Here is a 22,644-nt window from a genome sequence, read left to right as displayed (position 1 = left end):
TGCCTTGTGCAGGTGTTCCTCCTGCCAGGCTGGGAAGCAGGTTAGGGAAGGGATCGAAGCAGGATTTCATCATGCAGCACATGACACATTTCATCTGCCTGCACAGACACATTAAATGGAGTGCAAGGAGGCAGGAATGAAAGCTGTGGGAGAGGTTGTGCAGAAGCTGTCCCAGAAATCTTCCTCCCCACTCCCTTTTGCTTTGCTCCCTTTCTGCCAGCCCTGCCCATGGCACCACTTGCCCTCCCTGCCTGAAGCTGTGCTCCAAAGCCAGGAGAAGCTGCAGGCACAGACCTGGAGAGCAATTCAGGCTAGAGCAGCACAGCTGGAGCTGAAGCCATGGCTTGAAGAAGGAACAGCAGCATCTGCTGAAGCACCAGTGACTGAACAATCTCTCAGCTGTTTGGAGGGGGTGGGGGGATAACACAAACCAAAGCCCTAGAGTAAAACAAAAAAATAATTCATTCTTTACAGGGCTTGCTTTATGCACCTATTTGCTACTTAGAGTATTTCAGAATTCACTGGGGAAATGGCATGCACGTTTTTCTCTACAGGCAATATAACTTCAGCATGGACAAAACAGTACATTTCACAGAATTGTGGCAGAGAATCCTGAAAAACCACAAACCTCTTCACAACACTGCCTTACACTATATAATTTTTAATAAAATCAAATGTAAACGAACTCACTGTAGTGTGTCTCATTTTGTGAGCAATTGATGGCTGTCACAATACATGAAGTGACACTCTTGGCCTTCTAGTCCAGGGTCGATACTACTTTTCACTGCCTGGTTTGATCAGCTGAGCTCTCATAGCCCATACTGCTGCTATCTTAACAGCTGGAAGTAGCTGTTAACAGCTTTAAAATATCATTTTCTTTCCTAGGAATACCTCTTCATATGTCAAAAAAAAAAAAATCAGTGGTTTATGTTAGGATTTTAGTTGATTAGAGATTGGAAAAATACAAGGCTGTGGTTAATTCTAAGTCTTGCACCTGTAAGACAGTGTGTCTTTAGGCTTAGTTGTAGCATGATAACAAATAGTGAAAGAGACATGAGAAAAGAAGGATGTAACTCCTAAGGAATGGGGAAGAGCTGATGTTGTAGTGTAGCCAATGGATGGTGTAAATTACAGAATATTCATGAGCTTAGTACTTGCTGTGTAAGTGTCTGATGCTCTCTTCAATAAACGGAGCTTGCTGAACACTCATATTGAGTGTCTGAGTTTTCCCTGCACCCAACAAATATCTCATCCCTGACAATCAGATCATTCCGCAACAGGTTTAAATAAAACTACAAAATAAGACAAGGCTAGGATGCATAAGTAAAAGATGATGATTGGACTGCAAATGGTGATTATTATGAATAATCTACATTTTGTTATTTCTCTTCTTCTGAAATGCAAACACATATATTTTGTTGGTAATCTGTCATATTGCATTCTGGGAAAAAGGCAGACCTTTAATAAGCAATTGTCTTGGATATGTTATTTAATTACTAAAGCTGACCAATTCTGTTTTATTGTCCTTCTAAAAATAAACTGGCAATCTTAAAGGTAATTGCAGAAGGAAGAATACTACCATAAACTGAAAATATAAACATTGTCCAAAAAAATTAAAATTCAGTATTAACTTTCAGACCAGCTTAATGCATACAAAACTTTAAGAGTTCCCATCACACGATCTCCCACTCAAAACAATTCTACTGTTCTCAACAGTAAAAATTCTCTGTTTGTACTTAAGAAAAACATAATTATTATCCATCATATCTCTAGATCCCTCGAGTGCTGCATTGCAGAGCACAAGAAGGATGCAAAGCTAACTATGATTTCAAATCTCAATACTGATAATGCTAATATATTTCATTTCTCTCTAAGTTACATTAACATGACACAAGAATTAAAAAAATCCTTTTGACAAAATCGGGGTTAAAAAATAAAAACATCAGTAAATGTCTGCTCTTGGTTGCTACACTGAATTATCTCTGCTATGAAGATTTCAGCAGATTAGAACCAGTTTCCCAGGTCACAAGATCAGCCTTTGAATCTGCATTTGGTCACGGAAACCTGCCTTATTTGGGGTTATTTCCAAGCCAATGGCTCTAGATACATTTCTGTTTGGCTCAGGATAAGTGAATCCTCACCTATTATTCTGAAAGTTCTTTTTCAGAATAGCAATAATCCATCAAGAAGCCCAAGTAACAGCCACACTTACCTCTTAACAAACCCATATATCACAACTTTTCTTCATTAGAGTTTTAGACACTTCCTGCACATTTTCCCTGCCCCACTTCCCCCCAACCACTCCTTTGTTCCCAGACCAACCCTCGGAACACGGAGCTGTTTGCATGACACATTGTTATCTTGTTATAAACACCTGTGGGAGTTTCAGGCTGACACCCAATGTAAACTTTTCACGATGTGACTGGTGCCAAGGAATTGTCCTGTTCCCTGCCAACCATAGTTACACAATAACAAAGACAATCCAATTTGCAGAGATGCTGAAGACTCAGAATTACGGCATAAATCAGAAAGAGTTACAGTTTCTCAGCTTTTCTGAGGGCAGAAAAACATCCTCAACTTTAAGTTTCAAAATATCTCCATCAGCTCAGGTTTCCCATCTTCCCATTGTACAATTATTAATCTGTACAGCCACGAAGTCACCATACACCTCCTCAAAACAAATGAAAACCGCTGTTCAGACGAGCCTTCTAAGTCAATATTGGTCCAAATGCACGAGGTACATCTTCACTTGTACGCAGAGCTGCTTATGCATGCCACCTCTGCCAGTTTTCACTGGGGAAAACTGAGCCACCAAGTGATGTGGTAAGCTCAGGTGTTGCAACACTACCCACCCCACACATCTTCTGGTTCCCACTCCCAGATTGTGTCTGTTTATTGAAACAATTAGTCACTGTGAGCCACCTGGACTGTAACACCTTCAACACTCAAAAAGTTGAAAAAATGTATGAAAATCCCAGCACAAATTCTAGCAAGCAGAAAAGAGAAAGTGCATCCAGTCTGACCAGAGTTCCTCTCAGCCAAATGCAACAAGTAATTGTTACTTTTTAAGGCACAAATCTTTCCACCACACATAGTCATGGAGGGGCTCACAAGACAAAAACACATTTTGAAAAACATACTTATCACAATGATACAAAAGGAACACTAGGAGAAAATATTGGTAGCTGAAAAGAAAAATGAAAGCAAGGTGGAACAGTTTTCTGAGTTTCAACACCTCCTGATGGTAAAATGTCCCTAGGAATTTGTGTCCTTCATAGCAAAGTCTTAATGTTAAGCTGATGGCAATCAAGGCAGACAATCTCTCTAAGGAATAAGCATCCTCAGCTTTCTGACTCGGATTTCATACATTGTGCACAACTGCTCTTTTTCAGATTTGGGACACATCAATCCAAACCCATGTCAACTCCAGATCTGGATACTTAACATTGAAAATGTACCTCCTAGGGCAGGAGACTGAAAAAAAAAATAGAATATTCACTACTTCCATTTTTGAAAGTATCAATCAAAATGTCAATTTTAAAAACCCAATTGGTACCTTGTAATCCCTCCTCAAATCTGCACATTTCAGAATATTTTTCCTCCATTTTAATCAGTTCAGATCAGTTTGCTGACCAAGCTCATATTGTGCAAATGTCTGCAGTGGGGCAAGTGAAAATGCAGCCCAGAGCTCCTCTGGGTAGAGAGCAGAAACAGTGGAGAAGGAACAAGGAAAGGAGAACTCATTACCCTGTCTTTTTCTGCTGGAGCTTCTGTTGCTTTACCATGAAACCATGAACGGAGTTACATGTGAACATTTACATAAGTATCCACCACAGGCTTATTTGAATAATTACAACTCAGAGTAAGCAAAGGTTGCAAAATATACTCTTGTATTGCCTTTTTGTCCCACATCTAAGGTTGCAAATTCAAACTCAAAAAAATAAAATACAACTGTTATTAATTCCTGTTCAAAATTTCACAGAAATGCATTTCTGTAAATTTCACAGAAATGCAAATACAAAAGAAATATACTTTAGTGAAAATCTGTCATAATTTTAAAATTCAAGTTCAGGGGGAAATACTGTAATAATATACAAAATGTATCGTATCCAGAAAAAGGAGAAGTAAAGACATTAGGAAATATTTAGATTTACTTGATTTACTTTTTTCCCTTTTTTTTTTTAACAGCAGACTCTCAGTAACCACTTCCACCACTTCCATCATATGCAAGTTTGGGGTTTTTTTTAACTGTGAGAAATGTAATTTGGGGGGACTAATTTCTAAGAGATTTCAAAATTACAGCCAAAGGTTTGCAAAAGCTTTGTTTCTCTTTGAAAATCAGCCAAACAACAAATGGCTAATTTTATATACACAATCAAACCCTGCAAAAATAAAATTTATATTTGCCTGTATGAAATTTAGGTTTAAAAGTAAACAGGCTAAGGGGCAACTCTGTGACAACTCTGACTGGAGACTCTGAGACCATGTGATGCTGCAAAATATCCTTTATTCAGCTGAAAGGTACCCATGTACACACACAGAAGGAGCATTTTATCACAATCAGAACCAGTTTTCCAAAATTTCTTGGAAACAGGCTCACTACATTTTACAAAATACATCATTTGTTTCCTTTTGGCATTCTAACTTAGGTAGTTGGGGTAAGTAAAGAAAACAATGATGACAAGTCACGGTCCCTCTTAGGGTCAGCTGGCATTGAGGTGTTTATCACACCAAATTGGAGCATCAACCATTGCAAAAGGGAAATGCACCCCAGAGAGGACACAGAACAGCTCAGGGAAATGGTAAGAGCACCAAAAGGGTTTCTTTTCCCCTTACAATGATGATTTAGTAGAACAGGCATGTCCAGGTCTCCAAGTAATTTATAAATTCAGCTGTTGCTCCTTACTGGGATTGCCTGCAAACCATACACTCCAGTTACTAAGTTATCCTTTCACAGCTTTAGAGGGCAACTTCTTCACCACTAAATTATTCAGGAAATTTATGAAACAAAAATTACATTATTACCATACGTGATGAAGGAAATATGTTGACATGGGCATTTTTACTTGAAATTATTTAGTACTAAGTTTGAGTTAGCAGCACTATGAGATGCCATACAAAAGATGAACTGATAATTTTTCACTATCCTCATCACCTTCTTATATTTTTATTCATTCCTCTAGGGCTGAGTACTTCTAGTTGTTTTATTTTTCCCACAAAATGCTTTGCAATATTTACAAATTTGCATTGACTATTTTGCCTTCAGTTTACTCAGAGCAAAACCCTCTATCATTTGTAATGTTCTCTGCTGCAAGACAAGCTGAAAATTAGTTTGGGACATGGGAAAGCAAGGCACAAAAAAAAAAAAGAAAGACTGAAACTTCAGTGTTTGATATTAACCCTTAAAAGGGAGACAGCAGATTTTCCTAGGTCTGGACTTTGTAACTCAGGTTTATTTTTATTCTAAATACCATGTATAAAGCAAAGTGAAAATAGCAAACAATTTTCCATTGTCATCCAGCAGGTTTTGCCCTCTATGGTGCTATCACCAGGACTTCAGGATGCTGCAAGGTTTGACTGTAGCTGGCACAATGAGGCAGAGCATAGAGATTTGCTTAATTCACTTGTGGAGCATAAAGGTCTGGTGAAGAATATTGGCTTGGTTTACCTGTACAAATATAACTGACCCTCACCTGGCAGAGAAAAGGTAAAAGATAAAGTAAGAACAGGAAGGGAAGGACAGGTTCTGGACTGGGAAGAGGCATGTGGTGTACTGGTCCCTTTCACATGTTTATGAACCTTTGAAAGGAAACAATCTGCTTTCTTCTGGCAAGTGTTTCCAAAATAAGATTAGAGAGGGATGTGGAAGAGCTAACTCCAAAGTGGCATGGCACTGGCTTGGAGGAGCAGAAGCACCTCAAGAGCAGAGCGTATTTGCTTCACTTCCACACAGGCCAAGGCTACCCCGCCACCACCCCACTGGCTGGACACTCAGTAAAGCTGAGTGCTGCCTTGGCTTTTTCCAAAAATCCCCCGCTGATGAGAAGGGAAGAGAAACATTAACACCCACTTTCTAAAGAAACGGGCAAAGATGAGGTTTGGCAATGAAACAGAAAAAGAAATGGGTGATGCTTGTGCAAAAGATTTTCCTACTTCTCCAGGAAGCTGAAGGTTTAGAGGGGTGGAAAAATAAAAGCACTATTAAATCAGAGGTTGAACCTAACTCTGTTAAGGAATCCTAAAGCTCACTGTCAAGTAGGACATTTGCTTTTGTACACAAAACTGCAAGTATGAGAAAAATAAATCAAATCTATAGGAAAGAAAAATATAAAAAGAAAATAGATCAACAGTGCCTGAGGGTATCCTTCTTTCCAACTACCATAAAGGAGTCAACTTAATTAACTTTCTTCACAATTTGAACTTGCCTTCTCAAATGTTATACAATCTCAGATATGCATGTGCTAGGTTATACAAAAACAAGCTCAATTTATTTCAGCTGTTTTGACATGGTCTAACTAAAATACTGAAATACATACAAATTGTGACTGTCTTTATGCACAGGGAATGACTAATACTTCCTCAGTTATTTCTCTTTCCAAACATTCCAAGACCTTTTTTCCCTAAACAACTGCTTGTTCTCCACCTACTAAAGAACTACTTGTTCTCCACATGCTAGACTCTGTGAAGCTACACAGTAAGAAATGCTTCAACAAACATGAGAACTTCTGCTGAAGACAAAGCTGAGAAGTTGACTCAGATGATGAACTACTGGGCCCATCTCACTTGTCGACTAACGGATATATTTACCTTCAAAGTAATTATTTTGAGGTAGCATTATAAGGTCACTTGATAAATGTTGCCTTTTCACACCTACTGAGCAACTGACTAGTCCCACCTGACAGGGCTCAGTAGGTGTGAAAAAGCAACATTCATCTATATCTAAATAATATATCTAAAGTTACAGGTCAGAACTGCCTTCTGTGCAGGAAAAACCCAAGGCAGTGAGTGGGGAACAGAAAATATCCATGTCACCTTTTCCCCATGTTGTTTTCACCCCTCTACTACAAAACAAGTGCAGGAGATGGAACACGAAATGAACAACCATTTACATTTCAGCTGAGATGGTGTTCTGCCCTTCCCCTGCGTGGCAAAGCAGTGGTGTTGGCAAGGTCAGCCTGCTTATCTTGTGATTCCAGACTCTCTTACCCTGACATGCTGGATAGGTGTGCTTATTTTGGCTGGGGTAGAGTTAACTTTCTTCACAGTGGCTAATATGGAGCTGTGTTTTGAAACTGTGCTGATCACAGTGTTGATAATATAGAGATGGCTTTGTTATTGCTGGGCAGTGCTTGCACAGAGCCAGGACCTTTTCTGCTTTTCACAGTGCCACGCTGGCAAGGAGACTGGGGATGCAAGGGAAATTAGGAGAAGACACAGCAGGGACAGGTGACTCAAATGACCAAAGGGATGTTCCACACCAATGACATCACCTCAGTATACAAAGTGGGGGGAAGAAGGAGGAAGGGGAGACATTTGGAGCTATGGCATTTGTCTTCCCAAGAAACTGCTTTGCATGTTGTAGACCAGCTTTCCTGGGAATGGCTGAACACCTGCCTACCCACAGGAAGTAGTGAAAGAAATCCTTGCTTTTACTTGCATTTCAGCCACTTGCTAATAAAGTCTCCTCATATAGAACTGAAAAGCCAGGCTGTGACCTTGAAGAATTTCTCCTTCACATAGAGTGCACCCTAAGAAACAAGGAATACCAAAGAACTTCAGCTTCATTCATGTCAATATGTAAATATCAATTCAAGGGAAAAGTTTCTCACTGAATCTGAAAATAAACAGAACTGACACATGGCTGTGGTCTTGTGTTTTCCCTTTCCTCTGGTTAAGGCAAGGTAGTGAGCATCTCTAGCAAAGCAGCTTGTTATCTCTGCTCTCCTTGATATCAGATCTCAGATGCATTGAGGTGCTTCAACTGTTGCAAGTTAAACAGGGAATTGGACTTGCACTTGTGAGGAGTCACAAGACATTTATGGTATTAAGGAACAGCATTCAGCTCAAACTCTTTGAGACATCATGCAACACAGTCATTAATGCTTCACAGTACCTTACTGCACTCTGCTTATCCATGGTGAGACACAAGGATATTGGAGAATCAACCAAACATCATCACAACATGGGCTACCATAATCCAGTCCCATTGAGGCCAAAATTACAAGAAGTAAAGCTAAGGCACTGCAAAGGTAAGATTTAGGGTTAGGTCTCAGCTTTTCATGGGGAGTGCCTGCATCACACTGACTGTCAGAGTTAGTTTCAGGTTAAGAGATCCAGAAAAGTAACTAAACCAAATTGAGGGAATTTTGCTGCTTGCCCATGACTTTTACTTTTACTTTTCCCTCAGAAAGTTGCAATCCCGTTCATGGTTGGAGAGAGTGCCTTGGTGGGAAGAGAAAGCTGCTGTGGCGGCAAAGAGGCTGCCTGCACAGAGCGATGGCCTCCTCCCACTGCTCTCACACTCCACAGCCTTTCACCATGCCATTCTCCCAAACTCCCTGCTGATAAAACAGACCCTCACAGTTCATCTGACACTCTGGAGTAAATATATAAATATGTCTCCTTCCAACAACAGAACCTGCTATATTCAAGGACCACTGAGGATGACTGATTGCCAGCCTGCAGCTCTGAGGAGGAGGATGGTCCTCAAGGCTGACCACAACAAAGCAAACTGAAACAGTCCAACCAGCCATGGGCTGAATGAAACAGCAAAATCACATGTGGCTACATAATTAAACACATAACAGATTAGGTGTAAGCAAGGAAAATTCAAGTTGCAATAGCAGTTTTGAACCAGCCACTCTTAATACTGGAGTGTTAGATCTCTTCATGTTAAAAAAAAATTATTTTAAGCATCTTTTGGATACAGATTAGGTAGAAATTTTAATTTCAAAAGATCCCAAAGTATATGTAAAATTATCAGTTTAGGAGATCTCTTTTGGGACAGAAAAAGGCCCACTCAGCTCAACTTACTTTGCACACCCCTTGAACTGGGTCACACAATTCAAAGCAGGAGAGTCCCCCCTCTTCCCCTCCTGCCATAGCACTGGAGACCACTGATGTGGCCTGCCACTTCAGCTAGGAAGAGATGCTCAGAATAAGAGTGGGGAGGCAGGGAAAACACACAGTTATTTTTTCTGCCAGGATATGGAGCTCGCCCTGTGATATAGGACATCCTGTAATTCACAGGACAAGTAGCAACCTTGAATATATTAATATATAAATATATGAAGATAGATATATATGAAGATATATATATATATATGAATATATATATGAATATATATATATATATATATATATATATATATTCAACTTAATTATAATTATCTCACCTATCCAGTAAACTAGCACAGTGAATCCGACAAGATTTGTTCACAGGGCTGCCTAGGACAGATTTACAATTTTAACTAAAATGAAGGAGCAGATATCACCTGGGTCTGATGGTGAGTTATGTGGCTATCCTGTGGAGGGAAAAAAAAACAAAGACAACAAAGAGAACCCTTTTTTTGTTTCATAAACATAAATGGCCAGGACTTTGTCCCAGATTAGTGTACAGTGCACACTCTGAAAGTGCCCCTAGAAGGGCAGGGTCCCAGTGTTGTGGCCAGATCCTCTTTCAGAAGGAAGAGTCCTGCTTCCTTTACTACCCAAAGCCATGCTTTTCTGCCCTACATTCAATTGAAAAGAAGGCCTAGATCTTACAAGTTAATCAGATCACAGCTTGCAATAGGCACAAGGCTGAACAAAACCCCTCCTCACAGGAAACTCAGCTGTGACCTACTTGAGCCTACGTGAAGTTGTACCCTATGTGTGGCAAAGTGGCACCCATTCACATATCTGCTGATAAGAGAAATGGAAATGAGAAAAAGCAGGAGTGCCAAGAAAGCCTTTGCTCAGGTCCCACAGGCCTCAGCACACTACTTTTTTTTTTCCTTTTTTCCTGCATTTGTTTAATGTTGCACAGGATTTTTACCTTAAGAGCTGAAAGAGAGTAACCCAGTTGGCAGCTTGGTGCTTTGCTTCAGCAGAGGAGGTGTGACTGCTAGCATGGCCAAACAATTCTCCTTCCCCTCACCAAAACCTGAGTCCCACAGCTGATGGGAAACAGCTCTTGTACATCAGCTGTTGGCCAGGCTCAGACTCTCCTGGAGCAACTCCTCTCTCTGCAGCAGGCTCCTGAAAACCCTGTCTCCTGCTCACACACAAAGGCAGGACCACACCACGCTAAGCATGAGCTTTACTGAACTGCCCAGAATACAGGACAGCCGTGCAACCAAGAGGTGTCTTTTCAGCAATATAATTTCCTCCTAAATGTTTGGGTATTGACCAAGCCCAAGACAACTTCTAGGTGATGTCGTTCTTCCTAAGAAAGGTAAACCCTGCCCATGATGGACAGACCTACTCTCAGGAGACTTCTGTAATTCTTCCCAAGATTTCATGACTCCATCTGAACACAGTGGCCACTTCACAGTACTTGTAAGAAATATCTCTCTCTCCATCCCACCTCCATGCCCAGGAAAGACAGAAAGCTGCTCCCCTCCCCACAAAGCACCTTCTGCAATGAGACTGTTGTCACTCTGGTATGTAGGTGCCTGTCTATTTTTCAAGGTTTTAGCTCATATGTTGTTTTCCCTGACTCTGAATCATAGCCCATGGGGCTGAGCCAGGCCAGGGGATGACTGAGAACTGCCAGAGCTGTAATGGCCACAGGGCAGTGCTCAGTTCCCCAGTTCCTCTTCTGCCACACCAGACAAAGAGCAGACGTGTCCACCCAAACACTTGTTTCCTTCACTTGCACACTGCTTTCTTTCCTAATGCTTTTTCCTTTAGAAAATACACTTAGAAAAACAGACCAGAAGCAGGAGAGCAGAATGCTCCTCTGCCTGAGGGCTGGCAGAGCAAACCAGTGGTTTGCTGCTAGAAGTAAACTGCTCCATCAACAAAAATACATTTCTTGAGACCTGGCTGACATTTGCTAAAACACTGGTGCAATTTCATGGGTTTCTGGAGAGTTGTGTCCCACTATATCAGTAATACCTCTAAGGCCTAGTGCTGGCATGAAGTCCTGGCCAGGAGAATTAGGGTAAATTGGGCTGATCCCTCTGCAGTAAGGAGCAGCCAGTGTAGTGAGAATCTTTCCCTTGCACTTTGCATAATGGAGAAAGCTATGGGTATCAGCAGGTAATTTAATGAACTTCATCACTCTAATTTCCATGGTGCAGCAACTGACTGACCATTGCCACACTTTCCAGATAAGGTACCTGTAATTCTGAGCAAATAGATGTATCTAGATAGTAACAAAAATATATATAGCACAAATACAAAAATATATGATACATGTCCTTCAGGAGCACATATGTAATTAGAAATATAAAAGCTCCACCACCTCAGGCTTTCTTCATCATGCCAACCTGTACTCCACTATGTTTGAGTACTGTTTTCCATATTTTTCAGTTTTTGTAGTTCCTTATATTATTTCTGCAAGAGAGTCATTGTAGACTGCTACAACCGATTCTTTGCCATGCACAAATCTTCCTTTTCCAAAGAATAGTTCCAGGTTCAGCAGCAAGAAGGTAATAGGTTACTGAAAAAAATTCAAACTAAGCAAAAGCAAAAAACATCTTAGACATCAATGGTTAACAAAGGCTAAAGACTGTTTTCCATGACCTTTGCATTGTCAGCAGGCAGCACAGACTCCTATTGTCTAAGAAACAGAAAATGTTTTGCATATTTGAGGTATAAATATTTGTATGAAACTTACACTATTCTGCACCTTATCTTGGGCATCCAGTTTATTAGCTCACATAACACAGAGGTAATCAAATATACAACAAGTTGCACCTATATTTGGTGGGGGGGAAGACTTTTCTTGATGCTTCCAAGTAATTCTATTAAATTAACCAGTTCCCAATTATTTTAACTTCATTACAGGTTATTACATATGGTGCTTCTGAATACAATGTTGTTTCAGGGCAAGATAAAAAAATATGGAACTAATAATTGTTTTATCAGCTCTACTATTTTTCTCTCTTTCTATCTACTGTAAACAGCCTAGTGGATACACTACAATGCCAAATCCACAATGCCTACAGCTAAGCATTAAAATGTGATTTAACTTAGGACATACTTCAAACCACCTCACAGTAAATGGTTTTAAAATATTTCAAAGACTTTAAAAAGTCTATATTAACATTAAAAATAGGTGGTATTCCTACAAATTTAGAAGGGTTAATAAAAGCAGGGCTGGCAGTTGATAACCAGAGTTCCTTCAAGACAGAGGTGTAACTGCCAGTATGGTTTTGATTTGCGCACCTATGAGATTATCTTATCAAGACAAAAAACATGCCAAACATAATCACGCTGCTCTGCTTTCAGTGGTTTCAGCAGGCAAGCTCACATAGAAATCAACCATTTGGTTCAAAATAATCATAATATTCATTTAGAAATTTAGAGGAACATATATAAGGCACCCTTTCAATAAGAACTAAGTGCAGAGATAAATGTGATCATTTCATGATAAAATGTATCTCACAACAAATAAAACATAAATAACCCTCAGAGAAACATAAAGAATACCAGAGGAGAGTCTGATAGTAAATGGGCCCTTTCCTGCTGCAGTCCCCTTACAAACCATAACCACCAAATGAGTGTAAGCAACTCCCTGTCCGGGAGCTATCTCCCCACATACAGGAGCAGTACCCAGCAAACTAGACCAGGACACCTGAAGGGCCTCCTCTGCACAGGTGAAATGATCTGAGCAGCACAGCTGGTGTGCCAGAAGGAAAGAAAAGCACGTGCTTTCTGATAGCTCAAAATACTTTAAACATTTATGTAACAGCAATAAGTAATAACCCATCATCCAGTCTCTGAAGAGTTCTGAGAAACTGAACAAAACATCATCCTCTATCAAAGGTGAGACAGTCAGAATATCAGAAACACGTACGCTAAAATGAAAACAAAAGCTCCAGTAGCATGTACTCACAAGACAGCTTTTTGCCTGCATTTCTACTACAGTCAGTTTTTCCATCTATAAAACCAATATGTATTTGACTCAAAAAACAACCCTGAGTATTTCAGATCAGCATCTGTCATTTCAAGCAAGGAGCTCACGGCCATTCCGGTACTAAAACTTCAGTTTACAGCACAAATAGTTACCCGTTCCAACTTTTAAGGGTGCAGAAAGGAAGCCTGTGGAAAAGCACCACGCGAGTCTCGTCACCCACTGAACAAGCAGCAGGTGCGCTGTATCCCAGCACAAGGCTATGTAAGAGCATGCACTGCCAACAAAAGGCAACTCCGTGTGGGACAGAAAGCAGGAGGAATTATTAGGATAACTGAACTCAAAAGAAGGCAATTCTTCCCATGAGACGAGGCAAAACAGTCTTAGCAAAGCACACTGGTTGCATGGAGCTAAGACTCAGAGAAGAAAGTCACATAAAGAAATACTCATCAGTGTGGCCTTTCAAATGGACTTGGCAGCCTGGGCCACAGCCCCTTTATATCACACAGTTAGAGCAATTTTAAGCAAAGGTTTCAAAGCCGGCTTTTGTCACCGCTCCCGCTTAGGGCTGCTGTGACACCTGCGCTCCGAGGCAGCAGCCCTCGGCCCCGGCGGTGCCGCACGCCCTGGGGCTCGGAGCGGTGGCAGGGGGGCTCCGTGTGCCGGCCCCCGGCAGGGCCCCGCGGCTGCCGGCGCTGGGGCGGCCCCGCTCCCTCAGCGGGCCGGCACCCCCGGCCGGTCTCACCTGCCCTACCTGCGTGTCCCGGCCGCCGTCGCGGAAGGAGTCCGGGCGCCGGCGGCGTGGAGGGCGGCGGAAGGAGGGAGGGAGGGAGGGAGGAAGGGAGAGAGGCACCGCACTGCCTCTCTCCGGCCCGGGAAGGCGGCACCTCCTCCTCCTCCTCCGCCCGCCGAGCGCGGCTGCCCGCGGAGGAAGCAGCTTGGGCAACCCGGGGCGGCCGCGCTTGTCTGGGCGCCCGGGGCGGGTGCGGCGCTGCGAGAGGCTGAGCTGAACTGAGCTGTCCCACGCCCACCAGATCCGTCGGGAGCGCCCTCGAATCCCGTCCGAGAAGTACAAGAAAAAGGCAAATTACGTAGTTCGGAGCAAGTTGCAAACGCTCCCTCAAAATCTATGTTCTTGGCCCCAGCTGGCTGTAAATTGTGTGAAAGTTGTGCTTTGACTACAGCATTTCTCTTGCCAAACCACGGGGAGGATGAGCGCTCGCAGCGCTCCGGGCTGGGCCGTGCGGTGGCGGTAGGCACAGCATTCCCCCAACCCCAATGGGCTGTGCACCCCGAGGCTGCTCCTCTTCAATGCCCATCGCAGATCTGCTCGTGTCCCAGTGCCCCCGGGGTTCCAGTGCCTTCCTTCATAATTAACCATGCCAACAGCCAGCCACATCCAGCCACCTCAAACCCACAGCCAGAATAACTGAAGCGGCTTTTGTGCACCTCAGGTGCCTGTGCTGAACTTCAAAGTTCAGGGTCTGTACTGAAATGGCACGTAGGCTCTATTCTTTACCTCCTTACCCTCTTAGCCCAGTCTGACCTACAGAAACTGTCACTGCAAAACCACATTGAAAGAAAAAGATCTTGTAAAGTTCAATGGAAATACATCTCTCACATTTCAGTCAGCCTGGAGGAAAGCAAGCAGGGTCTATGCCGTTTACAAGAGAATTGTTTTGTTGTGATTAGTGTGTAATAGCTGTATCAACACAGATGTCTTTCTGTTCAGCTCAGAGGAAATGACTTACCGAGCCTTTGTTTTTGCTTGAGGGATTTCCTCCAACTTACTTTGGCACTGTGTCCATGTCTCCCATGCCTGTCACACAACTGCTGAGACCTGGGAGTCACAGGGCTGAATGCCTGGTGTGTGGGGCCTGTTTTAAATACATAGGCAGTCTCCTTGCAGCCACTTTATGATGACTAGTACCACCAGCCCATGTCACCACTCCCACTTCCCTCCACATCCACGCAGTTGTGGTAGCACACACTCAGGCATCCATTCAGACACCTTTACCTACTGCCACTGATGTGGTCAGTTTTGCAAACAGGCAACTGTTGCTTCACTTTTCAAGCAATGGCAGCTACAGCTTTCCTCACCCCCTCTGCTGCTGCTGTGGCACAGGGAAAGGGCAATAAAACCAAAAAGTTGCTTAAAGGAGGAACTTGAAATAGCTTTGCCCTATATGGTGCCCTTTTTGAGCTCTAGAAAGAAGTGACATCTAGCAGAGAACTAGATTATGTGTTATGCTACACTATGACTTAACTAGCAGCAGCTACCTTACTACTGAGGCTTCACTCCAGAGCTGCAGCAGAAGCAAAGGGACAGCAGGGCACATCCCTGTGGTTCAAAGCATTTGGCTGTTTCCATGCTGAAGTTGTTCTTACAACTATTGATCAGGGGTTAACTACTTTGATGTTGATCAGCCAACAGACAGAGCATTTGTGGTGGGACTGGTGGAGCACAAACTTGCTTGCAAACTTTATGGAGTTTGCAGGTCTCAGTTCCCTTCCCGTGTTTTTTCTACCACAATAGCAGACAAAGGACATCATCAGGATGGTGGAATCAAAGCAACAACAGGATGCCACTGCTTCTCATGATTTTGCTCTACTACTAAGGAAAGAGTAATAGTGAAGAGTCCTTGTGGTGAAGTCTCAAGGAGAAAGTCTCCACTTTGGGAAATACTGAGACTTTTGAAATTTCAGTCCTACATAAAGTACCAGGGAGAGAAAGGCAAATACACAAGTTGGATGGCAACTTTAATACCTTTTCCACCAGTTTTTAACCTACCGATGCTTCAGCATCTCATGTTTCATGTCCATTTTCTCATTGAAGCCAGTGTTGCTCTTTTGGGTGTGCTCGGGTTCAAAAAGACACTCTGTAATATTTCTGGTCAGAGAGAGGCATGTCTACCAGTTCCTCGATCACAGAGAGGCTCTTTTTCCTTTACATGCCTCTTTGTCAAATCCTCTTTGTCCCTTAATTTCTCAGAGGATTCTGTCAATTTAGTCACTGAGCATTTTCTTTGTTTATAACTCTTCCCTCACTTGCTGTGGGCAGAGATAACACTCTCAAGAGGGAACCCTGTGAATGAGAGAAAAATTTCAGTCATTCTTCATTATCTGGTTTTCCTATCAGCAAATGTGCTGGTTTTCCTTTCTCCATAGCTTTGACCCAGTTGGATGTAGTCTGCCTGGACTTCAGCAAAGCCTTTGAGACGGTCTCTCTCAACATCCTCCAGGAAAAGTAGGCAGCTGATGGCTTGGATGGGTGCACTCTGTCAAAAACTGTATGGACAGCTGGACCCAGAGAGTGAATGGTGCCACATCCAGCTGGTGGCAGTGCTTAGTGGTGTTTGCCAGGGCTCAGTACTGGGCCCAGTCCTGTTCCATATCTTTGTCAGGATGAGGGAATCAAGTGCACCCTCAGCAAACTCATGGATGACACCAGGCTGGGTGGGGGTGTTGATCTGCCGGAGGGCAGGAAGGCTCTGCAGAGGGATCTGGACAGGCTGGATCCATGGGCTAAGAACAGTAGTGTGAGGTTCAACAAGGCAAGTGTTGGGTCCAGCACCTGGGTCACAACAACCCCGTGCAGTGCTACAGGCTGGGGGAAGAGTGTCAGGAAAGCTGCCCAGCAGAAAAGGACCTGGGGGTGCTGGTGACAGGGGCTGAACATGAGCCAGATGTGCCCAGGTGGCCAAGCAAACCAATGGCACCCTGGCCTGTGTCAGCAATAGTGTGGCCAGCAGGAGCAGGGCAGGGATTGTCCCCCTGTACTGGTGAGGCTGCACCTCAAATCCTGTGTCCAGTTCTGGGTCCCTCGCTACAAGAAGGACGTTGAGGTGCTGCAGTGAGTCCAGAGAAGGGCAATGGGGCTGGTGAAGGGTCTGGAGCACAAGCACTATGAGGAGTGGCTGAGGGAGCTGGGGGTGTCTAGCCTGGAGAAAAGGAGGCTCGGGGTGGACCTTATTGCCCCATACAGCTACCTGGAAGGAGGCTGGAGTTGGCTAGGGATTAGTTTTTTCTCCCACATAACAAGTGGCAGGATGAGAGGACATAGGTTCAAGTTATGCCAGAGGAGGTTCAGGCTGGACATTAGGAGGAATTTTGTCACTGAAAGGGTGTCAGTCATTGGAATGGGTTGTCCATGTAGGAGGTGGAGTCATCATCCCTGGAGGTGCTCAAGAAATGACTGTTTCTGGCACTTGATGCCATGGTCTAATCAACGAGGTGATGATTGGTCAAAGATTGAACTTGATGATCTCAGAGATGTTTTCCAACCTAAATGATTCTGTGACTCTTTGATTTACAAGATATCGTAGTCACAACAGGAAGGTACAGTCAAAATACTAAAGAGTTTTGAAAGCACTCTAGAATACAGGGAATCTGGGGTTTTACCACCCACAGCTTTAGATTATTATAGCATTTTTCATTGTGAACATTGCCCAGCACAACATGAAAGATCTGTGCTCAAGCTATGTGCACAAACAAAACATATAACCACATAACATTTATTTTGTTATGTGGTTATAATCTAGATTTATGGAACAGCAATTATCCATATGTATCACTTGTCCTTTCCTTGATCACCATCTCCTCTGAAAAGTCCCCTCTAGGAACTTCCCTTTCTGGCCTAGGAAGCCAGTGTTTCCAAGTGGGAGGATGTTGCTGCTACTGCTGGATGGCTGGGAAGGGGCAGGCCCTGACCTACTGTGGTGATAACCTTTGCTGGTCTAGTTGGGATTAATCTTCTTGGGGATGCAGGGTGATTTTCACCATGGTAACCTTTCATCCTTTCAGTGAGAACTGCTGTCAGTTGATGCCAGATTTTCCTTTGGCATGCAGCTGTGCCACCTGACATTTTGGGATTTTCATATCCACACTCTAGCAGGACTCATAAATGAATGCTAACTCTATGTAGGAAAAAGAAACTGGGGAAATAGTTTATCAAACAGTGAGGTTATTGATATGCCAGGAGTAAAACCCACAAGACTTTGCAAGGAACTCTAATATAGTTACTGATTTAATGAACAAAAGGTTAAAGAAGCATGTATCAGGCTAAATTAGCCTTCAAAAATCCATAGACCTCTCTAAAGCTACCAGACCCATAAACTTGCAGAGTCTGAGAAATTTCTTTAGTAAGTGGTGGGCCTGCTTGACCACAATGTTTGGTAAAATCACACAACCACACACATTTGTCAACCCCTTCTTTCCTCTTTCTCTGTGCTAGGGTGTACTGCTGCAGTGCAACTTGCCACAAACAAAGGAGTTAGTTATTAAAAACAGGGCCCTGTCTTCAGCACAGTGCAGCCTGATTTGAGTGGTGGCTTGATGTGCTAATGTAATAGCATAACAGGAAAGTAACATGAATGTATAACATGGAAGAGAATGTAGAGTCTTCATTTAGTTGCACATTTTACCTGACATCCAGGGTCAGAACAGTAGTGCTAAGGAGTACTTTGAAATTCTCTGCCAGTCCTGGTACAAAGAACAACTGTCTAAAAAGACAAGGATGTGGATTAGTATGCTGGGTTGTTCAGCTCTGGTGATTGTCAGCTTGTGCTCTCTGAGTCTCTAGATACTTGTCAGAGGACCCCCTAGGAGGTAACCAAGAAGGACCACAGTAGGATTCACTCTCTAAGGAACTTTAGATCTGAAAACTACTGCCCTGCCAGCTAATGTAGTCAATGTGGACTGTCTGAAGCATGCAGCTACCAGGAGCTGTGGGCAAAAACTGTCTAGGTGACACTGCAGGGCAGCCTCAGACACTGTGACAGCATCATATGTGGCTTAGCACGTGCTGCTGCTAAGGAAACAGTAAGTCTGCTTGAAGAGGCAACTCTTAGATTTCAAAAGCAAGTTTAGCCTTTAGATACGGGTGGTAAAGCAAAATTTAACCAATTAATATGCATGCTCAGTGAACAGAATCTGAGCTCAGCAAAACTGGGATTTCACATCTGACTTTAGGCGAGCTACACCAAATTTACAGTGAAAATGCTGAAAGGAAATTTTGTGTCAAGATGTGATCTGTTGAACTGGAATATACTACGGAAAAGTAGGTGTCAATGATTTTAGCTTGTATATTATGTAAGACTGAGTAAGGTTAGAAAGTAAAGCAAAGATGCAAACAACTTTTCTCTCTCAAGAGAAAAAAATATTTTATTTCCATTTCTGAGAGGTTTCTATCACTGTATATACAGCTGAACCACATTGATTAGAAGCCTATCATGCCAAATCCCCAAGAGAAGGTCAGATTCTGATTGTGATATTATTATAGCTGTGTTCCTAGTTAAATTATTCTGAATTTACATGTAGGTCAGACTATGGTTTTGCTTATGGAGCTTTAGTGTATTTGGCATTCCCTAACACAATTGCAAAATAAAATGAACCATGCATCCAGTTGACAATAAAAGTTCACTTCAGCACATGGAATCAGTAGTATGGCAGCAGCCTTCAGTCCAAGCATTTTGCCACATGACCCTAATTTCTGCCCTTATCAGGCTGGCATCCCAGTAATGACAATTCAGAGTAGATAATCACATACATGACCTTACTATTATTTTAGAGTGAATTTGACATTCTACACTCCCTCTAAAACCCATTTTCCAGCCTTCATTGACAGACACTAATGTTACAAACTTTCAAAACAGTTGCAGCAAGTAGCATTTGTTTTGTTATTAAAGAATTTGCAACTTCATGTTAGAATGTTTTATTTAACTGATGATCACTTTTCAAGTAATATTTACTGATTAAATGAAGTAGGGACATAAAATGTAATTTTTTTTTCCTAATTCAACCCCTGTGAATGTGCTTTGCTGTCAACAAAGCTGAGTGAAGATGAATGTTGCATCCTCCCCAATGTCATGTCTACAGCTATGGTCTTGCTGAAAAAATTGCCTTCATTGTTCCTAAAAGCTCTTAATATTGAAGTATAGGAAGAGTTAGGGACCCTCAAGTGTCATAAAGAGGGAATTTGCACTTCATACTTCATTGCTCCTTCCTTGCAACCTCCTGAAGCTGCAGTCCGGCATTCTAGCAATTTTTCAAGTCCAACATGGTCTGCAAATATGGTGTTTAAAGGTGTATGTGCATGTATAAGCATAGAGATACACACACGTGTGTGGCTGATCACACACTTTGCTGTACACCTAACAAAAGACAAGTTAAAACAACACAATATGGTTCATCACTTTGAAATATGGCATTGTGAACAGATCATAACCCTAGCCTTCCCAAGTCAATACCCTCTCTGCTTCATTGGACTTTGTCATAAATCCAATATTTTCAGAGAACTATTTAGCTGTCACTTATTTCTTTGGAAAAAAAATTGTCAAGAGCACTAAAAGCTTTGGGGTTTTCTAATAATAATTCTATTCCTTGGACAAACCTTAATGTTTTTCTCAAAATTTTCTTGCCAAAATGCTTATGAGAAAGGAAGAAGTCTTTAAGTCTCTTGCCTCATGTTTTTCTTTGTTCTAATAGCCAGGCCTGTCACTAGTAGGAGATGCCTGTGCCATGACTGAGAGTGGGCTGACACATTGCTATCTACCCTTACATTTGGCTTGCAAACAATACCAGGAACTGAGCCCATAGAAAATATCTCACTCTCACCCGCCTGCCACATTGTTTGAGCTGGGAAATTGAGACAAACTGCTACATTCTCAGTTAAAAATAAGAGGCCTTTGAATTTTCCCTCTACTCTGAACTTTCCACGAAGGGTTGACTTTTGTCATTTTGGCACATCTTCTGAGGTCTGAATATAGCTTAGCTTTTATGTAGGGCTTTCTGTACTTAAAGATTTGTGCAGCAGTGGAACAGGTTCAAACCTGTTAACAGAGGAAGTGCAAAATGTGCCTTATTGAACAAGACACCAGCATCCTACTGTGCCCTGATGTGCCGGTTTGGTTGTGATGGGGGTAAGATGCCTCAGCCCAAGACAGTTCCCTTCTCCTGGAGAAAGCCTAAATGTGGCTCATATTTAGCCCTAGAGCACCACTGACATCAGCCACACTTGGGCTGAATCTGTCCCATATATTCTTTTGATTTTGCATCCTCCATCAATCCCTCATGACGAGTGACTCAGCCTTTCCACCAAGGAACAAAGGCATTTAGAAGGTTACAGCTCATTCCAAAGACTGTTTCAAGATGAAAATGATAAAATAAGTTAAACTCCATGTGTACAAAGTACAATACTGCAAGGAGCCAGGGATTTTTACAGAGAAGAATACATACAGTAGGTAACTTCTAATAAAATGTACATGTTCTGCTGTGCTTATTATTGTCAAGCCCTCAATAAACAGATTTTCTGTGATGGTAACTACATGTTCAAATATTATTTCCCCTATTTAATTTTGAGAGAGAAATATAATTGTTTAAAAGTATTAAAAATTTTATATTCTACCTGGCAGCGAGGTAGAATATTTCTACTGCTATTTTACTGATCATATTCTAATACCTCAGCTTAACATTTTGATTGAAATCAAATACATATATGTACACAGAGAAATACATGTCAGTGAACAGTCGCAACATGGTATGTGTACTGACACTCATAATTATTACATGCATTAACAAAACCCAACAGTAAATCTTGCATTTTTGCAACTTACCTGAATTACAAAGGCACCCGAGGGATCCTGATGCTACAAGCTTTTAATTCCCACTGATAATAGGAATAAATAGGGAGTATAAGATCAGGTTTTGGTTATAGCAAACCATCAATGCATGGCTTATTAATGTATTGCTTGCACTGGGAATGTTCAGACTGTGTAGAACTGCAACTTGGATGTGGAGGAAACTGGAAAACCTGCTCATGGGGCACTGCTCTTTGACTTGCATAGTTCTTCCTCCCCAGTGTTTACCCTTGTTGCTGTCTAAAACAACATCTGGTTTCATCTGGTTGAGCCAAACAAGACACCTCCTGACCTATACTTAAGGTATCAGCATTTCCTTGGCCATTTTAAGGTTCTGTCTCCTAAACGTCTCAGAGTATTTTAATGTTTCTTCACTGTGACATGTTCTGAGTAATCTCCATAAGGTCTCAGTTTAAACAGTTTCAAAAATATTTTGAACCAGGCTTTTCTCTTCATTTTTATTCAGCAGCTGATAAATCTGTAGTTACTGAAGAAATTCCTCCTACTCTTTTAAGTACCTTGCCTTTGTTGCCTTAGACTTCTGTTAATTAAGACTTTGTTTTATGGCAGTTCAGCCCAGATATTTTATTTTGGTCACAAATGTATTTCATTAATTAGTTCTTGTCTTTGGACATAACCATTAACAGAAATAATAAATGCACCAGTCCCTAATCCAGTTACATAAACCATCCACTATAGCCAGGGCAGTTTCCTTGAAGTACAGTAATTGCTGTTGCTCTTTGGCTGGTTTCTTTCCTCCGATTTTCCTGCATCATCACACTGACCTCCATGTAACACCATGTCAGTCACTTTACTGAAATCTATATGGATTTGCTTTTGCTTCATTGCAATTGTCTAAAACATTGTGTATTTTAGCAAATAAAAATACAAGTTGATCCTTGGCAACTGTCTCCAATTTTTATCTGCTTCCATAGCTGTTCCTTA

This window comes from Melospiza georgiana, chromosome 5, assembly GCF_028018845.1.
Source record: "Melospiza georgiana isolate bMelGeo1 chromosome 5, bMelGeo1.pri, whole genome shotgun sequence".
Classification (NCBI taxonomy): Eukaryota; Metazoa; Chordata; class Aves; order Passeriformes; family Passerellidae; genus Melospiza; species Melospiza georgiana.
Note: the sequence above shows the minus strand (reverse complement) of the source record.